This window comes from Coregonus lavaretus (genome assembly GCF_964263955.1).
Source record: "Coregonus lavaretus genome assembly, chromosome: 27".
NCBI classification, from domain to species: Eukaryota; Metazoa; Chordata; class Actinopteri; order Salmoniformes; family Salmonidae; genus Coregonus; species Coregonus lavaretus.
This window is the reverse complement of record NC_140014.1, coordinates 39,218,051-39,238,312: the sequence shown is the minus strand read 5'-3', so window position 1 is coordinate 39,238,312 and position 20,262 is coordinate 39,218,051. Positions and strand designations below refer to the sequence as shown.

At 42.7% G+C, this 20,262-nt stretch overlaps 1 pseudogene across 1 annotated transcript in view; it reads right to left on the bottom strand.

Moving 5' to 3' along the window:
- LOC311103000 (tyrosyl-DNA phosphodiesterase 1-like) overlaps positions 1 to 20,262 on the bottom strand; it is a 43,022-nt pseudogene that overhangs the window by 19,660 nt on the left and 3,100 nt on the right. The window contains exons 2-3 of the transcript in view: positions 15,211 to 15,303; positions 11,731 to 11,850 (exon numbers count right to left, since the gene is read on the bottom strand). The product of the transcript in view is annotated as a tyrosyl-DNA phosphodiesterase 1-like (transcript). The remainder of the gene's footprint in view (positions 1 to 11,730; positions 11,851 to 15,210; positions 15,304 to 20,262) is intronic.

Sequence of the window (20,262 nt, the reverse complement as noted above, 5' to 3'; positions counted from 1 at the left end):
CCTTGGGAACAAATGAAACAGAATAATACAAACTGGTTCACAACAAAACCTGAGAAAAAAAACTAACTCAGGACATTAAAGAAACTCTCTGAGCAACAAACTAACACAAAACATTTCAATCAGCTCTCACAGCAACAACTACACAGTACATACCATATGTCTTAGCAACAACCAACATGCTAGAACTCTCAGCAATTCTGGTTCCCCTCTCCTCTTCTGAGCAACAGAACTGGGGCTTATATAGCTTCAGAAGGAGTTGGTAATTGGAGACAGCTGCGTCCTGACGAGGGCGCAGGGTCAGCTCTCCAATCATCATGTGGTCCTCTGTAGCTCAGCTGGTAGAGCACGGCGCTTGTAACGCCAAGGTAGTGGGTTCGATCCCCGGGACCACCGATACACAAAAATGTATGCACGCATGACTGTAAGTCGCTTTGGATAAAAGCGTCTGCTAAATGGCATATTATTATTATTATTATCATCAATGTTCATTGACCAATCAGCTGCTTGTTGGGGAATTTCAGGAACCCATTTCCTGAAATATTTCAGGAACCCATTTCCCACGGGGGGCCAGTATAAAAAATAAAAAAATGTATTCACTAACTGTAAGTCGCTCTGGATAAGAGCGTCTGCTAAATGACTAAAATGTAAATGTAAATGTAAATACATACATGAAAATACACAACCTACAACACAGAAACTGGGGAACGTAACAATGGTGCATCTGTAAAAGTTTGTGAGTGTCTTAGCGGCCTAGTTGAATTTCTTCAGCCTCCAGAGGTTTTCACCACACTGTCTGTGTGGGTGGACCATTTCAGATTGTCAGTGATATGTATGCTGAGGAACTTCAAGCTTTTCACCTTCTCCACTGCGGCCCCGTCGATGTGGATGGGGGCGTGCTCCCTCTGCTCTCTCCTGAAGTCTACAATCAGCTCCTTCATTTTGTTGACGTTGAGAGGTTATTTTCCTCGCACCACTCCACAGACTTCTACATCACTCACAGTTACAGAATTAAACCTGCACAGAGACAGTCACACAAGCACACACTTGATTTATTAGGATCCCCATTAGCTGACGCCAATGGCGACAGCTAGTCTTCCTGGGGTCCGACACATAACAAAAAAAGACATTACAGACAAAATACTTTACAATTCACCGACATTAACATGAAGTGTGTGTGCATCTATCAGTTACACATACAGGTCAGTACATACACACGACAAGTAGGTCACATGGGGGAGAGGTGTTGTGCCGTGAGGCGTTGCTTTATTTGTTTTTTGAAAGCAGGTTTGCTGTTCACTTGCGCTATATAAGATGGAAGGGAGTTCCATGCACTCATGGCTCTGTATATGTTCTGGACCTGGGTACTGTGAAAAGACCCCTGGTGGCATGTCTGGTGGGGTAAGTGTGTGCGTCAGAGCTGTGTGTAAGTCGACTATGCAACATTTTTGGAATTTCCAACACATTCATGTTTCTTATAAAAACAAGAAGTGACGCAGTCAGTCTTTCCTCAACTCTTAGCCAAGAGAGACTGGCATGCATAGTATTAATATTAGCCCTCTGATTACAATGATGAGCAAGATGTGACACGCTGTTCTGGGCCAGCTGCAGCTTAACTAGGTCTTTCTTTGCAGCACTTGACCATATGACTGGACAATAAGCAAGATAAGATGAAACTAGAGCCTGCAGGGCTTGCTTTGTGGACTGTGGTGTCAAAAAAGCAGAGCATCTGTTTATCACAGACAGACCTCTCCCCATCTTTACAACCATTGAATCAATATGTTTTGACCACGACACTTTACAATGTAAGGTAACACCAAGTAATTTAGTCTCCTCAACTTTTTCCAACAGCCACACCATTCATTACCAGATTCAGCCGAGGTCTAGAACTTAAGGAATTATTTGTACCAGATACCATGCTCTTAGTTTTAGAGATGTTCAGGACCAGTTTATTACTGGCCACCCATTCCAAAACAGACAAACTCTTTGTTAAGGGTTTCAGTGACTTCATTAGCTGTGGTTGATGATGGTTATATGGTTGAATCATCAGCATACATGGACACACATGCTTTGTTTAATGCCAGTGGCAGGTCATTGGTAAAAATAGAAAAGAGTAGAGGGCCTAGAGAGCTGCCCTGTGGTCCACCACACTTTACATGTTTGACATTAGAGAAGCTTCCATTAAAGAAAGCCCTCTGAGTTCTATTAGATAGACAGCTCTGAATCCACGATATGGCAGAGGGTGAAAAGCCATAACACATACATTTTCTCAACAACAGGTTATGGTCAATAATATCAAAGAATGCACTGAAATCTAACAGTACAGCTCACACAATCTTCTTATTATCAATTTCTTTCAACCAATCATCAGTCATTTGTGTCAGTGCAGTACATGTATGCCCTTCTCTATAAGCATGCTGAAAGTCTGTTGTTAATTTGTTTACAGAGAAATAGCATTGTATTTGGTCAAACACATTTTTTTTGAACAGTTTGCTAAGAGCTGGCAGCAAGCTGATTGGTCTGCTGTTAGAACCAGTAAAGGCCACTTTACCACTCTTGGGTAGCGGAATGACTTTGGCTTCCCTTCAGGCCTGAGGACTTTCCTCTAGGCTCAAATTAAAGGTATTTTTTTATTTAACCTTTATTTAACCAGGTAAGCCAGTTGAGAACAAGTTCTCATTTACAACTGCGACCTGGCCAAGATAAAGCAAAGCAGTGCGATAAAAACAACAACAACACAGAGTTACACATGGGATAAACAACAACATACAGTCAATAACACAATAGAAAATCTATATACAGTGTGTGCAAATGTAGTAAGTTATGGAGGTAAGGTAATAAATAGGCCATAGTGCAAAATAATTACAATTTAGTATTAACACTGGAGTGATAGATGTGCAGAAGATGATGTGCAAATAGAGATACTGGGGTGCAAATGAAGATTCCTCTTGAGCGGACAGCTTGATGAAAACCAGTCAATATTCAGGTCCCCAAGAAAGTAGATCTCTCTGTGTACATCACATAAACTATCAAGCATTTCACACATATTATTTAGATACTGACTGTTAGCACTTGGTGGCCTATAGCAACACCCCAAAAGAAAAGGCTTTAGATGTGCCAGGTGAACCCGCAACCACAACACTTCAAAAACACTTGAAATGAGATCTTCTCTAAGCATTACAGGGATATGGTTCTGAATAAACACTGCATTCAGAAAGTATTCAGACCCCTTGACTTTTTCCACATATTGTTACGTTACAGCCTTATTCTAAAATTGATTAAATTGTTTGTTTCCTCATCAATCTACACACAATACCTCATAATGACAAAGCAAAAACAGGTTTTTAGATATTTTTGGAAATTTATTTTAAAAAATAACACAGAAATAAAACATTTACATAGGTATTCAGACCTTTTACTCAGTTCTTTGTTGAAGCACCTTTGGCAGCGATTACAGCCTTGAGTCTTCTTGGGTGTGACGCTACAAGCTTGGCACACCTGTATTTGGGGAGTTTCTCCCATTCTTCTCTGTAGTTCCTCTCAAGCTCTGTCAGGTTGGATGGGGAGCGTCGCTGCACTGCTATTCTCAGGTCTCTCCAGAGATGTTTGATCGGGTTCAAAAAGTGTAAAAGGTCAAGGGCTCTGAATACTTTCCGAATGCACTGTATATGAATGTTATCTGATGTTAGCAAGTTATTGATTTAATTTACCTTATTTCTAAGGCTGCATGCAGTACCAGTCAAAAGTTAGTATGAAAAAACCCAGTATGAAAAATGTATGCACTCACTAACTAAGTCGCTCTGGATAAGAGCGTCTGCTAAATGACTAAAAATGTAAAAATGTAAATGTTAGGACACACCTACTCATTCAATTTCCCCACGCACCCTGGCAGTTTTCATGGCTGGGATAAGTTCTTTCCTCTTCTGGCGCACAGCTTCAGGATAGTCCTCGTTGAGAAAGATATACGTTCCTTTCAAGTTCTTGGCTCTTTCCAGAACAGCTATCTTGTCCTTGAACCTCAGGAGCATGACCACTATTGGCCTGGGCCTGTCACCTGGGCCGGTGATGGGTTTTCCAGTCCTGTAGGCGCACTCCACCTCAATCTTCCTGTGGTCCATCTTCAGTTTCTCCGAGATAATTTCCCTCACTTTCTTCTCAGACTCCATCCAGGTCTCATGTGGACATTCTGCAATTCCGTCCACAACCATGCTGTTTCCGCCTTGTTTGTCCCTCGAGATAATCTGATTTCTCCATCATTGTTATCATGGATTCACACACAGAACTGACATCCTCTCTCAATGACTTACAGATTGCCGTCATCTTGCCGTTCTCTTGTTTAAAGTCATCGAGTTGACCCTGGGAGAACTGCAAACTGTTCTTCATGTCCTGGACCTCTCTGGTCAGGTCGTCCATTGTTTTATTAGTTGACTCCACCAGTATTTGGACAAAACACGAAGCTATTTTCTTGTTGCTGTAACAACTGCTTGTAGATATGATAGAGAGACACCACTGTCCTCAATGTTACTCCTGTACCATTGTCATGGTAGAGACGTAGGTTACGCTGTTACTCCTCGCACTTCCAGACAGGGCAGATCGCAGGGAAGATTGACAATAACAACAGCAGGGATTTAGACAGCCACAATCAGTGGTCCCAGCCACAAATGGCTAAAAGCATCGCGGGCTGCATTCAAGCCCTCAAGAAAACCCCGCTAGCTTGATAGGCAGGTAGCTAGCAGGAATGCACACTCAGCCAGACACACACACACACAGTACAGTAGGTGCTTATCCCAGGTTAAGCTAAGTGCTGTCCGTCTATCTAGTCTTGGATAGCCTAATGTCGTTTTCCCAAATGGCACCCTATTCCCTATATAGTGCCCTATGGACGGACCCTGGTCAAAAGTTGTGTATATGTAGGGAATAGGGTGCCATTTGGGACGCAGCCCAAGTCTCTCTCTGACTGTCTCCGTCTGTCCGTCCGTCTATCTGTCTGACAGTCACAGGGGGGGGGGGGGGGGGGGGGGGGGGGGGGGGGGGGGTGAGACTCAGTGTGGCGCTGTGACTTTTGGCTGACATTTACTGACGATCCACCAGAGTCACAAATCAAATGGGACCCAGACCGTCACAGGGACAAATCCTCTCTTTAACATCCGTAGGAAGACATTTCATTGAACTGCTGCAGAGAAATTGATGTAAAAAATGATGTACCTGAACGTGACAATTTATACAGCGCCATACACTAGCGACCTGGTGATATAGAACATTGTGGTGTTGATGAACACTACCATTCAAAAGTTTGGGGTCACTTAGACATTTCCTTGTTTTCTAAAGAAAAGCAATTTTTCGGTCCATTAAAATAACATCAAATTGATCAGAAATACAGTGTAGACATTGTTAATGTTGTAAATGGCTATTGTAGCTGGAAACTGATGATTTTTAATGGAATATCTACATAGGCGTACAGAGGCCCATTATCAGCAACCATCAGTCCTGTGTTCCAATTGCACGTTGTGTTTGCTAATCCAAGTTTATCATTTTAAAAGGCTAATTGATCATTAGAAAACCCTTTTGCAATTATGTTAGCACAGCTGAAAACTGTTGTGCTGATAAAAGAAGCAATAAAACTGGCCTTCTTGAGACTAGTTGAGTATCTGGAGCATCAGCAATTGTGGGTTCGATTACTCACCCACCCATCCACCCACCCACCCACACCCTCTCTAACCGACAAACACACACACCTTGGTCTAATTCAACCAACAGGGACCCTGAGTTAATAAAGACCAACAGTTTCTTCCCCTTAATGACAGTCTGTGCCGTCAATATCCTGAAGGCCATCAACATTAACCACCATCACAACAAATACTGATAACATCATCAGGCTGGATAATCAGGGGAATAAAGAGAGATGAACCTGGAGAAGAGTCCCCTAAGCAAGCTGGTCCTGGGGCTCTGTTCACAAACACAAACAGAACCCACAGAGCCCCAGGACAGCAACACAATTAGACCCAACCAAATCATGAGAAAACAAAAAGATAATTATTTCCAATGTGTCAAGTAATTAACAAAAAAACAGCGCAAACTAGAATGCTATTTGACCCTGAACAGAGAGTACACAGTGGCAGAATACCTGACCACTGTGACTGACCCAAAATTAAGGAAAGCTTTGACTATGTACAGACTCAGTGAGCATTGCTATTGAGAAAGGCCGCCGTAGGCAGACCTGGCTCTCAAGAGAAGACAGGCTATGTGCACACTGCCCACAAATGAGGTGGAAACTGAGCTGCACTTCCTAACCTCCTACCAAATGTATGAACATATTAAAGACACATATTTCCCTCAGATTACACAGACCCACAAAGAATTCGAAAACAAATCCAATTTTGATAAACTCCCATATCTATTGGGTGAAATACCACAGTGTGCCATCACAGCAGCATGATTTGTGACCTATTGCCACAAGAAAAGGGCAACCAGTGGAGCACAAACACCATTGTAAATACAACCCATATGTAAATTGATGTTTCAATTGTTTTACTTTAACTTTTTGCACATCGTTACAACACTGTATATAGTCATAATATGACATTTAGAGAGAGAGAGAGAGAGAGAGAGAGAGAGAGAGAGAGAGAGAGAGAGAGAGAGAGAGAGAGAGAGAGAGAGAGAGAGAGAGAGAGAGAGAGAGAGAAAAAAGAGAGAGAATCAGTAATTGAGACCAGAAGACCCTACAGCTTCAGGGGAAGAATGTACTGGAGGAGGAATGTACTGGACTCTTTCAAGGAGTCCTGTCTATTGACTAATTTACAGCCTGCAGGCCAAAACTCCATCCTACCAAAACAGGCTGATATTTCAGGCATATTTTCAAACAGCTCTTACACTAAAAGAGCATTTTCATCATTTTCACAATTTCACAGTATTATTCCAACTTCATAGTGTGAAAACATATACAAAACACAGGAAAATCACGTTTTTCGACTGCACTGAGATTTTAACATTTGCATGTGTGGTTTTAAAGCGCTGTACTGCCATCCTCTAAAGTGGTGGGTTTTTGGAACGTACCAACTAAGTGTACACAGAGGGGGACCAGAACAGTATGGGTGTTTTATAGTATGCACCAAAAGCATGGGGTAGGGGGATCTGGGCAAAGAAATGATTTACCCAGGGTTGTCAGAGTGCGCTGTAACTCCCCCGCCAGGGCTTGTCCAATCCCATGGAGCCGATGCTAGAATACTGACCAATGACGGGCCACTTTTCATCGTTGGGGATGAGCAGTGTGTGGTCCTGTAACAGCCAGAGAGGGTGGAACAGAGGAAAGAAATTAACCCTTTACACTTGTACCCGCATACGGGTTGAAAATGGCAGATTCTGGAGCTGATAAGTGCCTAAATTGGAATGCAGTGGCTGTACAGTAACATGCTATAAATGACGTCAGAGCTCAGGCTCTGAGCTTCACAGCTCTGTATGGGTTTTGACCGACAGCCGTTCTGAACTTGAGCGCAACAAGCCGGTTCCCTCCCCAAACTTTTGCCCATTTTTGGTTGTCTGAGTGAGGGACATGCTATAAATTAAGAGGACTCTATGTATTTTGAAAGATGAGACATTGAGGATTATAATAAATACCGCATTGATGTCATACAAGCAAGCCAAACACCCGTGAGTGCACCACAGTGTCAACGTTTATGATCCTATGTTTGATGTACAGTTACAAGATTACATGGCAGCATACCTTGGGTTTTTCTGAACAGAATTAGCCGGTTTGTCTACTGTGAAGGAAATTCGCTCATGACTCCAGTCCTTTCCATGCGCACAAAAATTACGATCTGTTTCTCTGAATTGCATTGTGAAAGCCCAAAACTGTAATATCGTATTTTATAACTTAGCTAGTCATTTATTTTATTTATTTATTTTTTATTTCACCTTTATTTAACCAGGTAAGCCAGTTGAGAACAAGTTCTCATTTACAACTGCAACCTGGCCAAGATAAAGCAAAGCAGTGCGATAAAAACAACAACACAGAGTTACATATGAAATAAACAAAACGTACAGTCAATAACACAATAGAAAATCTATATACAGTGTGTGCAAATGTAGTAAGTTATGGAGGTAAGGCAATAAATAGGCTATGGTGCAAAATAATTGCAATTTAGTATTAACACTGGAGTGATAGATGTGCAGAAGATGATGTGCAAATAGAGATACTGGGGTGCAAATTAGCAAAATAAATAACAATATGGGGATGAGGTAGTTGGGTGTGCTGGTGCAGTGATCGGTAAGCTGCTCTGACAACTGATGCTTAAAGTTAATGAGGGAGATAAGTGTCTCCAGCTTCAGAGATTTTTACAATTCGTTCCAGTCATTTGCAGCAGAGAACTGGAAGGAATGGCGGCCAAAGGAGGTGTTGGCTTTGGGGATGACAAGTGAGATATACAGTGTAAAAAAGTATTTGATCCCCTGCTGATTTTGTACGTTTGCCCACTGACAAAGAAATGATCAGTCTATAATTTTAATGGTAGGTTTATTTGAACAGTGAGAGACAGAATAACAACAACAAAAATCAGAAAAACGCATGTCAAAAATGTTATCAATTGATTTGCATTTGAATGAGGGAAATAAGTATTTGACCCCTCTGCAAAACATGACTTAGTACTTGGTGGCAAAACCCTTGTTAGCAATCACAGAGGTCAGACGTTTCTTGTAGTTGGCCACCAGGTTTGCACACATCTCAGGAGGGATTTTGTTCCACTCCTCTTTGCAGATCTTCTCCAAGTCATTAAGGTTTCGAGGCTGACATTTGGCAACTCGAACCTTCAACTCCCTCCACAGATTTTCTATGGAATTAAGGTCTGGAGACTGGCTAGGCCACTCTAGGACCTTAATGTGCTTCTTCTTGAGCCACTCCTTTGTTGCCTTGGCCGTATGTTTTGGGTCATTGTCATGCTGGAATACCCATCCACGACCCATTTTCAATGCCCTGGCTGAGGGAAGGAGGTTCTCACCCAAGATTTGACGGTACATGGCCCCATCCATCGTCCCTTTGATGCGGTGAAGTTGTCTTGTCCCCTTATCAGAAAAACACACCCAAAGCATAATGTTTCCACCTCCATGTTTGACGGTGGGGATGGTGTTCTTGGGGTCATAGGCAGCATTCCTCCTCCTCCAAACACGGCGAGTTGAGTTGGTGCCAAAGAGCTCGATTTTGGTCTCATCTGACAACAACACTTTCACCCAGTTCTCCTCTGAATCATTCAGATGTTCATTGGCAAACTTCAGACAGCCCTGTATATGTGCTTTCTTGAGCAGGGGGACCTTGCGGGCTCTGCAGGATTTCAGTCCTTCACGGCGTAGTGTGTTACCAATTGTTTTCTTGGTGACTATGGTCCCAGCTGCCTTGAGATCATTGACAAGATCCTTCTGTGTAGTTCTGGGCTGATTCCTCACCGTTCTCATGATCATTGCAACTCCACGAGGTGAGATCTTGCATGGAGCCCCAGGCCGAGGGAGATTGACAGTTATTTAGTGTTTCTTCCATTTGTGAATAATCACACCAACTGTTGTCACCTTCTCACCAAACTGCTTGGCGATGGTCTTGTAGCCCATTCCAGCCTTGTGTAGGTCTACAATCTTGTCCCTGACATCCTTGGAGAGCTCTTTGGTCTTGGCCATGGTGGAGAGTTTGGAATCTGATTGATTGATTGCTTCTGTGGACAGGTGTCTTTTATACAGGTAACAAGCTGAGATTAGGAGCACTCCCTTTAAGAGTGTGCTCCTAATCTCAGCTCGTTACCTGTATAAAACACACCTGGGAGCCAGAAAACTTTCTGATTGAGAGGGGGTCAAATACCTATTTCCCTCATTAAAATGCAAATCAATGTATAACATTTTTGACATGCGTTTTTCTGGATTTTGTTGTTGTTATTCTGTCCCTCACTGTTCAAATAAACCTACCATTAAAATTATAGACTGATCATGTCTTTGTCAGTGGGCAAACATACAAAATCAGCAGGGGATCAAATACTTTTTTCCCTCACTGTAAATGTTTTACTGGAATGGACAAATAATGAATGGAATTCAGGGATTCAATTTATTGTAAAATGTCACTTTTTTTTGTTAGAATGCACTCATATATACATTTTCTAATGGTATCAGGTATTTTTTTAAATATATTTTGTGTTCAAATAAAGAAAATGATGTGCCTAATTTGCATAAACACTGGGTGTATTTGCATATATGAAGACATTAACATAAAGGGGTTGAACTGCAACCACCAAAATGTTGCTCTGTCTAGGCCTACCTGCACTCACCTATGCTGTCTAGACTGCCTCATTAATGTTGTTGTCACGTTCTGTTGCATAATTCAATAGCAGGACACCCTCGGATTAAAAACCTACAGGCTTGGCTCTAGATTACATTTCAGCGCATCTAATTTGTAAACATTTAAACTGTATTCAATTATAACTTTTTTCAATTCCACAAAAAAATTAACACGCATCAAAATAAAGTTATCATTCTTGTGATGTAAGTGTTGAAACGATGCGTTTAATCCCCAACGATTCCCATGAGTGTAAAGGGTTAATGCTGGGCTGGAACAAAAGCCTGCAGACACACTGCAGACATCCAACCCTGGTTTAGAGTATTAAAAAATTTAATAACATTTTACATTTTAGTCATTTAGCAGACGCTCTTATCCAGAGTGACTTACAGGAGGAATTGGGGTTAAGTGCCTTGCTCAAGGGCACATCGACAGATTTTTCAGCTAGTCGCCTCGGGGATTAGAACCAGCAACCTTTTGGTTACTGGCACAATGCTCTTAACCACTAAGCTACCTGCTGCCGAGGCATGGGAGCCGGACGAGCAGGTCGAGGCGCGGGAACCTGTCGAGCCGGCCGAGGGAGCCTGACGAGCCGGCTGAGGCATGGGAGCCTGACGGGCCCGCTGAGGCGTTGAAGCCTGACGAGCCGGCTGAGGCATGGGAGCCTGACGGGCCCGCTAAGGCATGGGAGCCTAACGGGCCCGCTGAGGCATGACGTGGGATGGGAGCCTGCCGAGCCAACCGAGGCAAGAAAACCTCTCGAGCCAGCTAAGGCATCCCCGGTTCCTTCGGCAGCGGCACCCAGACCCGACGTCACAAACCCAAACGAAAAACAAAAACGCCCTGATGCTTCTGATAGTGGTATCTGCATTGTGAAAGGACAGGTGTGCGTAATGATGGGCAGCCTGGCCCACTCGAGCGCCAGGGAGGGGGAGCGGGAGCAGGCGTGATATATGGTATAAAAATGTACTTCAGACTAAATAAGTGATGAACATCGTAGCCTGTTACCTGAGTAATCGAGAAGCAATCAAGTAGATGAGACAGAGTCCGGCAGTGTGTGGCTCATTAAACATGGAGGACAGTGGAGCGTTGGAGCTGTCCATCAACATTTACTGGTGCTCCTAGATGGAAGCAAGAGATTAATTCTTACTTTTCTCAACCTCAGGCGACCCCACCTCCCCATGTCTGAGCCCAGGTACCTCCCTGGAGTCTCACCTATCAGGAGGAGGAGAGAGAGGAGGAGCTGTCAACATCTCATATGGGTCCACTTCAGTTGGCATAATGTTTAGGTGGTAGAGCACGGCCCTTGCAGTTATATATTAAAACAAAAATCAGTTATTATGGTGAGTTAAGGTAGTACCTCATCTGTTTCAAATGTTTTCTGCTGTTTGGTGCCAATTGAACATGATCATGGATTAACATCGTCTCACTTGGTCTCAGACAGTTCGTGTTCGCCGATCATTTGGTTCCGCTTGAAGAGGGTGGGAGACTCCCCTACAGTCTCTGGACTCCCCTTGGGTAACCGTGGATACAGAGGACTCACCCATAACCTGAGACACAGACATAGATATACTGTCTCAATACAACATCTGTTACATAATACAAATCATGCAACAATACAACCCCTAGTCAAAGCCATTACAAATCAAATCACATTTTATTTGTCACATGCGCCGAATACAACAGGTGTAGACATTACAGTGAAATGCTTACTTACAAGCCCTTAACCAACAATGCAGTTTTAAGACGAATAGGTGTTAAGTAAACAAATGATAAGTCAATAATAAAAGCAGTAAAATAACAGTAAAAATAACAGTAGCGAGGCTATATACAGGGGGTACCGGTACAGAGTCAATGTGCAGGGGCACCGGTTAGTCAAGGTAATTGAGGTAATATGTACATGTAGCTATAGTTAAAGTGACTATGGATAGATAATAAACAGAGAGTAGCAGCAGCGTAAAAGAGGGGGTGGGGGGTGGGCAATGCAAATAATCTGGGTAGCCATTTTATTAGCTGTTCAGGAGTCTTATGGCTTGGGGGTAGAAGCTGTTAAGAAGCCTTTTGGACCTAGACTTGGCGCTTCGGGTACCGCTTGCCGTGCGGTAGCAGAGAGAACAGTCTATGACTAGGGTGGCTGGAGTCTTTGACAATGTTTAGGGCCTTCCTCTGACACCGCCTGGCATAGAGGTCCTGGATGGAAGGAAGCTTGGCCCCAGTGATGTACGGCAGGTAGCTTAGTGGGTAAGAGCGTTGTGCCAGTAACCGAAAGGTCGCTGGTTCTAATCCCCGAGCCGACTAGGTGAAAAATCTGTCGATGTGCCCTTGAGCAAGGCACTTAACCCTAATTGCTCATGTAAGTTGCTCTGGATAAGAGCGTCTGCTAAATGACTAAAATGTAAAATGTACTGGGCCGTACGCACTACCCTCTGTAGTGCCTTGCGGTCGGAGGCCGAGCAGTTGCCATACCAGGCTGTGATGCAACCAGTCAGGATGCTCTCGATGGTGCAGCTGTATAACGTTCTGAGGACCCATGCCAAATCTTTTCAATCTCCTGAGGGGGAATAGGCTTTGTCGTGCCCTCTTCACGACTGTCTTGGTGTGTTTGGACCATGATAGTTTGTTGGTGATGTGGACACTAAGGAACATGAAGCTCTCAACCTGCTCCACTACAGCCCCATCGATGAGAATGGGGGCGTGCTCGGTCCTCTTCTTTTTCCTGTAGTCCACAATCATCTCCTTTGTCTTGATCACGTTGAGGGAGAGGTTGTTATCCTGGCACCACATGGCCAGGTCTCTGACCTCCTCCCTATAGGCTGTCTCATCGTTGTCGGTGATCAGGCCTACCACTGTTGTGTCGTCGGCAAACTTAATGGTGGTGTTGGAGTCGTGCCTGGCCATGCAGTCATGGGTGAACAGGGAGTACAGGAGGGGACTGAGCACCCACCCGTGAGGGGCCCCCGTGTTGAGGATCAGCGTGGCAGATGTGTTGTTACCTACCCTTACCACCTGGGGGAAGCCCGTCAGGAAGTCCAGGATCCAGTTGCAGAGGGAGGTGTTTAGTCCCAGGGTCCTTACAATACAACCTCAACTATATATCACTCAGCACAATACCCTCTCTCTTGTTTCATAAGTCATCAGTGTTCTGACATATCCCCATGAGTCTTCATGGTCACTGTCTGCTGCTTACAAAACCAAGTTCCCCTTAGGGGATCAATAAAGTTTTCTTTCATTTCACTAAATGAAAAACTGAGAGAAAGCCTCACAACGTCAACACACCCTGCATATCACTTCAGCCATTTGTCATCCACAGCTTGACAGAGGCTGAAAGCAATTCTGGGGTGACAGACATAGCAGATGTGTGTGTGTGATGTAACTCCAATGGCAGGGCAGAACGGGGCCAGAGCTCATGAATATGGAGGCCAGGCACTAGGATCCGCCTCTAAGGAGAGGGCAGGCCCAGACCAGACATCCACTACTACCACCTCAGCATGACGATCAGACAGAGAGAGGGGGAGTGAGAGAGGTTGAAAAGGAAGAAAGAGGAGAGAGATATACATATGGAGGGGAGAGATATACATATGGAGGGGAGAGATATACATATGGAGGAGAGAGGTATACATATGGAGGGAAGAGATATACATATGGAGGAGAGAGGTATACATATGGAGGGAAGAGATATACATATGGAGGAGAGAGGTATACATATGGAGGAGAGAGGTATACATATGGAGGAGAGAGGTATACATATGGAGGGAAGAGATATACATATGGAGGAGAGAGATATACATATGGAGGGGAGAGATATACATATGGAGGAGAGAGGTATACATATGGAGGAGAGAGATATACATATGGAGGAGAGAGGTATACATATGGAGGGAAGAGATATACATATGGAGGAGAGAGATATACATATGGAGGGGAGAGATATACATATGGAGGAGAGAGGTATACATATGGAGGAGAGAGGTATACATATGGAGGAGAGAGGTATACATATGGAGGGGAGATATACATTTACATATGGAGGGGAGCGTATTCGGACAGTGAAGATATTTATATATTTTTTGGGCTCTATACTCCAGCATTTTGGATTTGAGATATCAAAATAAATATATGGAGGCTACAGTACAGAATGTCACCTTTTACTTGAGGGTATTTTTTTGATTGACAGGTAGAGAGTGAGAAACGGAGAGGAGAGAGGAGTATTTAAGTGAGAGACGACATAGATGGAGGAGGTAGGCCAAACTGTTGTTCTTTAAAGGCTGCTCTCTCTGTTAGAGCCTCGCTAATGGAACTGGGGTCAAGGGTCAGGGAGAGGCGGAGTAGACAGGAAATGACCTCATAAATAGAGGGATCACCTGAATGAAAGAATCTGAAAGAGGGGATGATTTCATCTCTCCTATTAGTGTAAGGGAGTACATGAACATCAGAGAGCGATTAACTGGCAGAGACACTTAATATGTGTTTCTGTAAAATAATCAGTACAGGTTTTATGAAAGGATTGGGGGATTGGTTTGTCAGAAAAAAACTCGTGCCCCAGTTACTATTGGGCCTCATTTCAGCTTGCTGAGCGAGTTGTCATGGTAACCAAGATCAAATGTGTTATTAAGGTTGGTATGAATACACGACGACAGCTAGGATATTCATCCCAGATATGAGACTAATGTTGTTTTCTTAAAGCTCAAACTAACTACTTCAAAGACATCTGGCTCTCAAGCAATGCAAGAACTGGAGCAAAAACAGGAAATCAATAACTTAATAATTAATCAAAAACAAAATGATGAAATTGAAGTTCAACTCATTTCAACTGGGAGTGTAGACTGTAACCTAGCGTAGCATGCAGTATAGTTTAACCACACTATAGAAATGGTAGCCTTCAAAATGGCCACGGTAAGAGACTCACTCACCTCTGTGTTTTCTGGTACCAGTCTGCCCTGATCATGTTGGAAGTGAGGATGACCACTCTGAAGCCTTCCTCAAACCACAGAAACATCATCTTCCTGTTAGTACAAGATGGAGGACACATGTCAACTGAGGACACAATTCGCACGCACGGGCAACATACAACAACTGAACCACAACAACATACACAGTAATAGTCCTTAAGGAAGCCAGAGAAATCAAACGTATAAATATGCATCATGCAGCTATGGCAACAGAGGCTTGCGCTCCTGTTTAACACTTAGGATAAAAGTGAATAGTTAAGATGAAGACTTAAGATCAGTAGTGTTACTCAGACAGATGAGATGACAGTCATACATGGTATACCAGGGGTCATGAACCGGTTCAGGGAACAGAACCGGAACCCGGAAAATAAACCAAACCGGGAACGAAAGTGATCTGTAGTGTTTTCAGTCCCACAAAAAAACACCATCAAAGTGCCTATGCAAAGCGCTCTCTGTCACGCAGATACTCTTTCCAGTGTCTGCCTGACAGCTTTTTCTAGGCTAGTTAAGGATATTATGTTATTACATTTCACATTGGATTCATTAACAACAAAGGTAAGAGTGTTTTGAATTCTGGTGCCGCTGCACACGGAAGCTTGTTAGCCATCTCTGGTCCAGGTCATTGAGCCAAAATTTTCAGACATTCAAAGTCCCTCCATATTAAACGCTCCTCCATTGGTATCTAGCTAGTATATAATGATGTAATTCAGTGAAGTAATGATAGGCCTACTACTAATATCCTAAACACATCTCTCTCGCTCTATCCCCGCCCGCAAAGTTTCAGTCGCATTTCGCGCCCTACACTTGTCTGTCCATCAAGCATGTTCAAACAATTACCTTGCCCAGTCCATAGCAAGCTGCTCTATCCGCACTGATTGCTGGGGTAATTTAATTAGGTAAATGTAAAAAGTATGTCGATTTCACAGGTTAAAAAAGGAACAAAAAAGGAATTATATAAACCGGTTACTTTTTTTTTCTTTTTTCTTTTTCTTAAAAAAAAAAAAAATCGGTTCAGAATTGTATTATGCTGGTTGGAATAGTGGAACGGAACGAAAATAATTGTGGTTCTGTTTAGAATGAAACGATTGGAAAATAATTTTGGTTCCAACCCCTGTGGAATACAAAGTTGTTTCCCACTGTGTTTTCCTTTTGATAATTAGAGTAATGACTGTGGGTGAGACTGGAGTTAAAACAGAACACTGATACAGGCTCACCTGGATGTTGGGTGGCGGTTTGACAGGTGACCATTGCACGCTACCTTCAACTTGACGTCCTTTACGCTAAGCCCGGCTCTGGTAACATTCATGTGCGTTAAAGGTAGGCTTAGCTAAAGCATCTATTGTTTAGCATTTTCAATACAAAAAAGAGACACCCAACTTTCTTAGTTCCAATGATGTATATAAACCCTGGATTGCTGATGCCATGTATTGGCCAATGAGAGGCTTTGAAGCCACTGGTCGGCCATAATGGCACTCCCCAGTAGGAGCAGTCCTCCATAGGAATGAATGGAATTCTACAGTATTTCAATTAAATGTTTCAAGGACAAAATTACATTTATTTAAGTATTTTCTTTAAAAAAAAATTTAGGGGGGATGGATCAGCTTAATATTGCAGATAGATTGCATCTTCTATCAATGTAATTGTCTGCATCACTTCCAATCCCCCATGTTTATTTTTATTTTTTATATATATATTCCCCTTTATTACTTTTCAACCCCACCATCCTTTCCCTACTTGGAGTAAATTAGTGAACAACAACGCCCAGGCCTCTACTTCCGGTCTATACTTACTATCTACACCTTATGGACAGAGTTAATTTTACAATAATTCTATATCTATATATATATATATATATATATATATTTATTTATTTATTTTTTTTGCTCCTGAACTTCTTCTACTCTCAACCTCTCCGATCATTTTCATGATGTCCATCCGGTTTGCTTCTAAATGCCATATCTTTCTAACTGTGCTCTTTCCCAAAAGCTCCCAACATACAACCTATATACTTATTATGGACACAGTATGCTTACATTATTAGCTATCTTTGTTATTATTTGTTGTTATTTGTTATTAGTCCCATCCTTCAACTCTATTCATTACCTCCCATCTATCTCTTAACACCATCCATATAGGATTTCTATTTGCCATATATATTTCAACCGTACTGTGATGTTTTACAAAAGTTCTGAACCTTTCTATTCTCATTGCTTCTACAGATTGTGAATTAAAAATAAACATTTTTGCTAAAAGTATTATTATATTATTGATTGATTGACTATGACTTTTCAGATCACCCAGTAATGCTATCTGCAAGGTTAGTTCCAGGTAAATATTGCAATCCTTTAGCCATTCCTGGACCTGTGTCCAAAAACAAGCTACAAATGGACAGAACCAAAACAAATGATCTAATGATTTTAAGTATTTTTTTGTTGTGTTGAGCAAAGTAACATTAGAACTTTAAAAAAATTATACTTTAAAGGGTAGGAAGCATGACTCACCAAAGTAACAACACAGTGTGGTCAAAGACTTCGTAACTTAGTTGTAGTCACGATCTGATTACCTATAACTACAAACATAGTTATGTTTTGGGTTATTACATATTTCTTAACATCTTCTTAACTACCCACAACGCACTATTTCTCAACGTCATATGGAGAATCTACTCTGTGCTACCGAGTTCGAATGCTAGCTCGGTAGCTAGCTCACGCTTGCTAATGTTAGCATCCTCATCCTCATGCTCTTGTGGCTGTGTTATCTAGTGGGAACCCGTTAGCATGGCAGGCTCTGGTGCCTTCTTGCCGTGGGCTAAAAACGAAAGAGAAAATCATACCTGCCTTCTCTAATTGTGTAGTTTTTCCCACCTTGGCTTAGCGCTAGCACACTAGCTGACTGACATCTGGAATATATTAATTTAGGATTTTTCTCGCTATATAGCTATTGGATTTCCCTCACTGACTCTCTCTCCGCCCGGTGAAGCGCCCGCCTCCCCCCGCTTTGGTAGCTAGCTAACTCAGCCTGCACAAAGTTTTTCCATCGGATGGGCCCTAGCCATCAATCTGTAAGTCTCAGCTATCTCTTTGCTTTTGAGCTGCGGTTGTGTTTTAGTTTTGTTAGTTGTGTTTTAGTTGGTCTCCAGTTTAGCTCTAACTTGCCGACCATAACCATGGTGGTTGGCTAGACTGGCTGGGCTATAGCTAGTTGGCTAAATAGCTGACGTTAGCTGGCTGGCTAGCTCGCTGGCTAAGATAACGGCATATAGCTAATATTCTTTGATAACTGGTTAGATGGTGTTATGCATTTCTAGGTGTTGATAGCAACTGGCTGACTCATGCAGTGCTAACATAATGTTAGCAAGCTAGTAGGGCTAATGTTAACAGGCTAGTTGGCTAGCAACCTTGCAAGTTGATTTGTAACAAAGATTTATACATTATTTGCTTGTAAGTTGGCTGAACATTTGATTGAAACCAGTAATCATGAGTGCAAATGATTTGGTTTAATTTGAAGTTACATATTTGAAGTTATTTATGTTGGAATTTACATGATAGAGAATAGTCTGGCTTGCCGGGTCCTCCATATTAGGCTACATCACACCCCAAAAGCGGTCATCAAGGCAAAGGGTGGCTATTTGAAGAATCTGTTTAACACTTTTTTGGTTCCTACATGATTCCATATGTGTTATTTCATAGTTTTGATGTCTTCACTAATATTCTTCAATGTAGAAATATAGTAAAAAGAAAGAAAAACCCTTGAATGAGTAGGTGTTATAAATCTTTTGACCGGTAGAGTGTGTGTATATATACAGCGAGGGAAAAAAGTATTTGATCCCCTGCTGATTTTGTACGTTTGCCCACTGACAAAGACATGATCAGTCTATAATTTTAATGGTAGGTTTATTTGAACAGTGAGAGACAGAATAACAACAAAAAAATCCAGAAAAACGCATGTCAAAAATGTTAGCTCAGCTGGTAGAGCACAGCGCTTGTAACGCCAAGGTAGTGGGTTCGATCCCCGGGACGACCCATACACAAAAAAATGTGTGCACGCATGACTGTAAGTCGCTTTGGATAAAAGCGTCTGCTAAATGGGCTATAGCTATTATTATTAATGAGGGGAAATAAGTATTTGACCCCTCTGCAAAACATGACTTAGTACTTGGTGGCAAAACCCTTGTTGGCAATCACAGAGGTCAGACATTTCTTGTAGTTGGCCACCAGGTTTGCACACATCTCAGGAGGGATTTTGTCCCTCATTAAGGTTTCGAGGCTGACGTTTGGCAACTCGAGCCTTCAGCTCCCTCCACAGACGTTCTATGGGATTAAGGTCTGGAGACTGGCTAAACCACTCTAGGACCTTAATGTGCTTCTTCTTGAGCCACTCATTTGTTGCCTTGGCCGTGTGTTTTGGGTCATTGTCATGCTGGAATACCCATCCACGACCCATTTTCAATGCTCTGGCTGAGGGAAGGAGGTTCTCAACCAAGATTTGACGGTACATGGCCCCGTCCATCGTCCCTTTTATGCGGTGAAGTTGTCCTGTCCCCTTAGCAGAAAAACACCCCCAAAGCATAATGTTTCCACCTCCATGTTTGACGGTGGGGATGGTGTTCTTGGTGTCATAGGCAGCATTCCTCCTACTCCAAACACGGCGAGTTGAGTTGATGCCAAAGAACTCGATTGGTCTCATCTGACCAGAACACTTTCACCCAGTTCTCCTCTGAATCATTCAGATGTTCATTGGCAAACTTCAGACGGGCCTGTATATGTGCTTTCTTGAGCAGGGGGACCTTGCGGGCGCTGCAGGATTTCAGTCCTTCACGGCGTAGTGTGTTACCAATTGTTTTCTTGGTGACTATGGTCCCAGCTGCCTTGAGATCATTGACAAGATCCTCCCGTGTAGTTCTGGGCTGATTCCTCACCGTTCTCATGATCATTGCAACTCCACGAGGTGAGATCTTGCATGGAGCCCCAGGCCGAGGGAGATTGACAGTTATTTTGTGTTTCTTCCATTTGC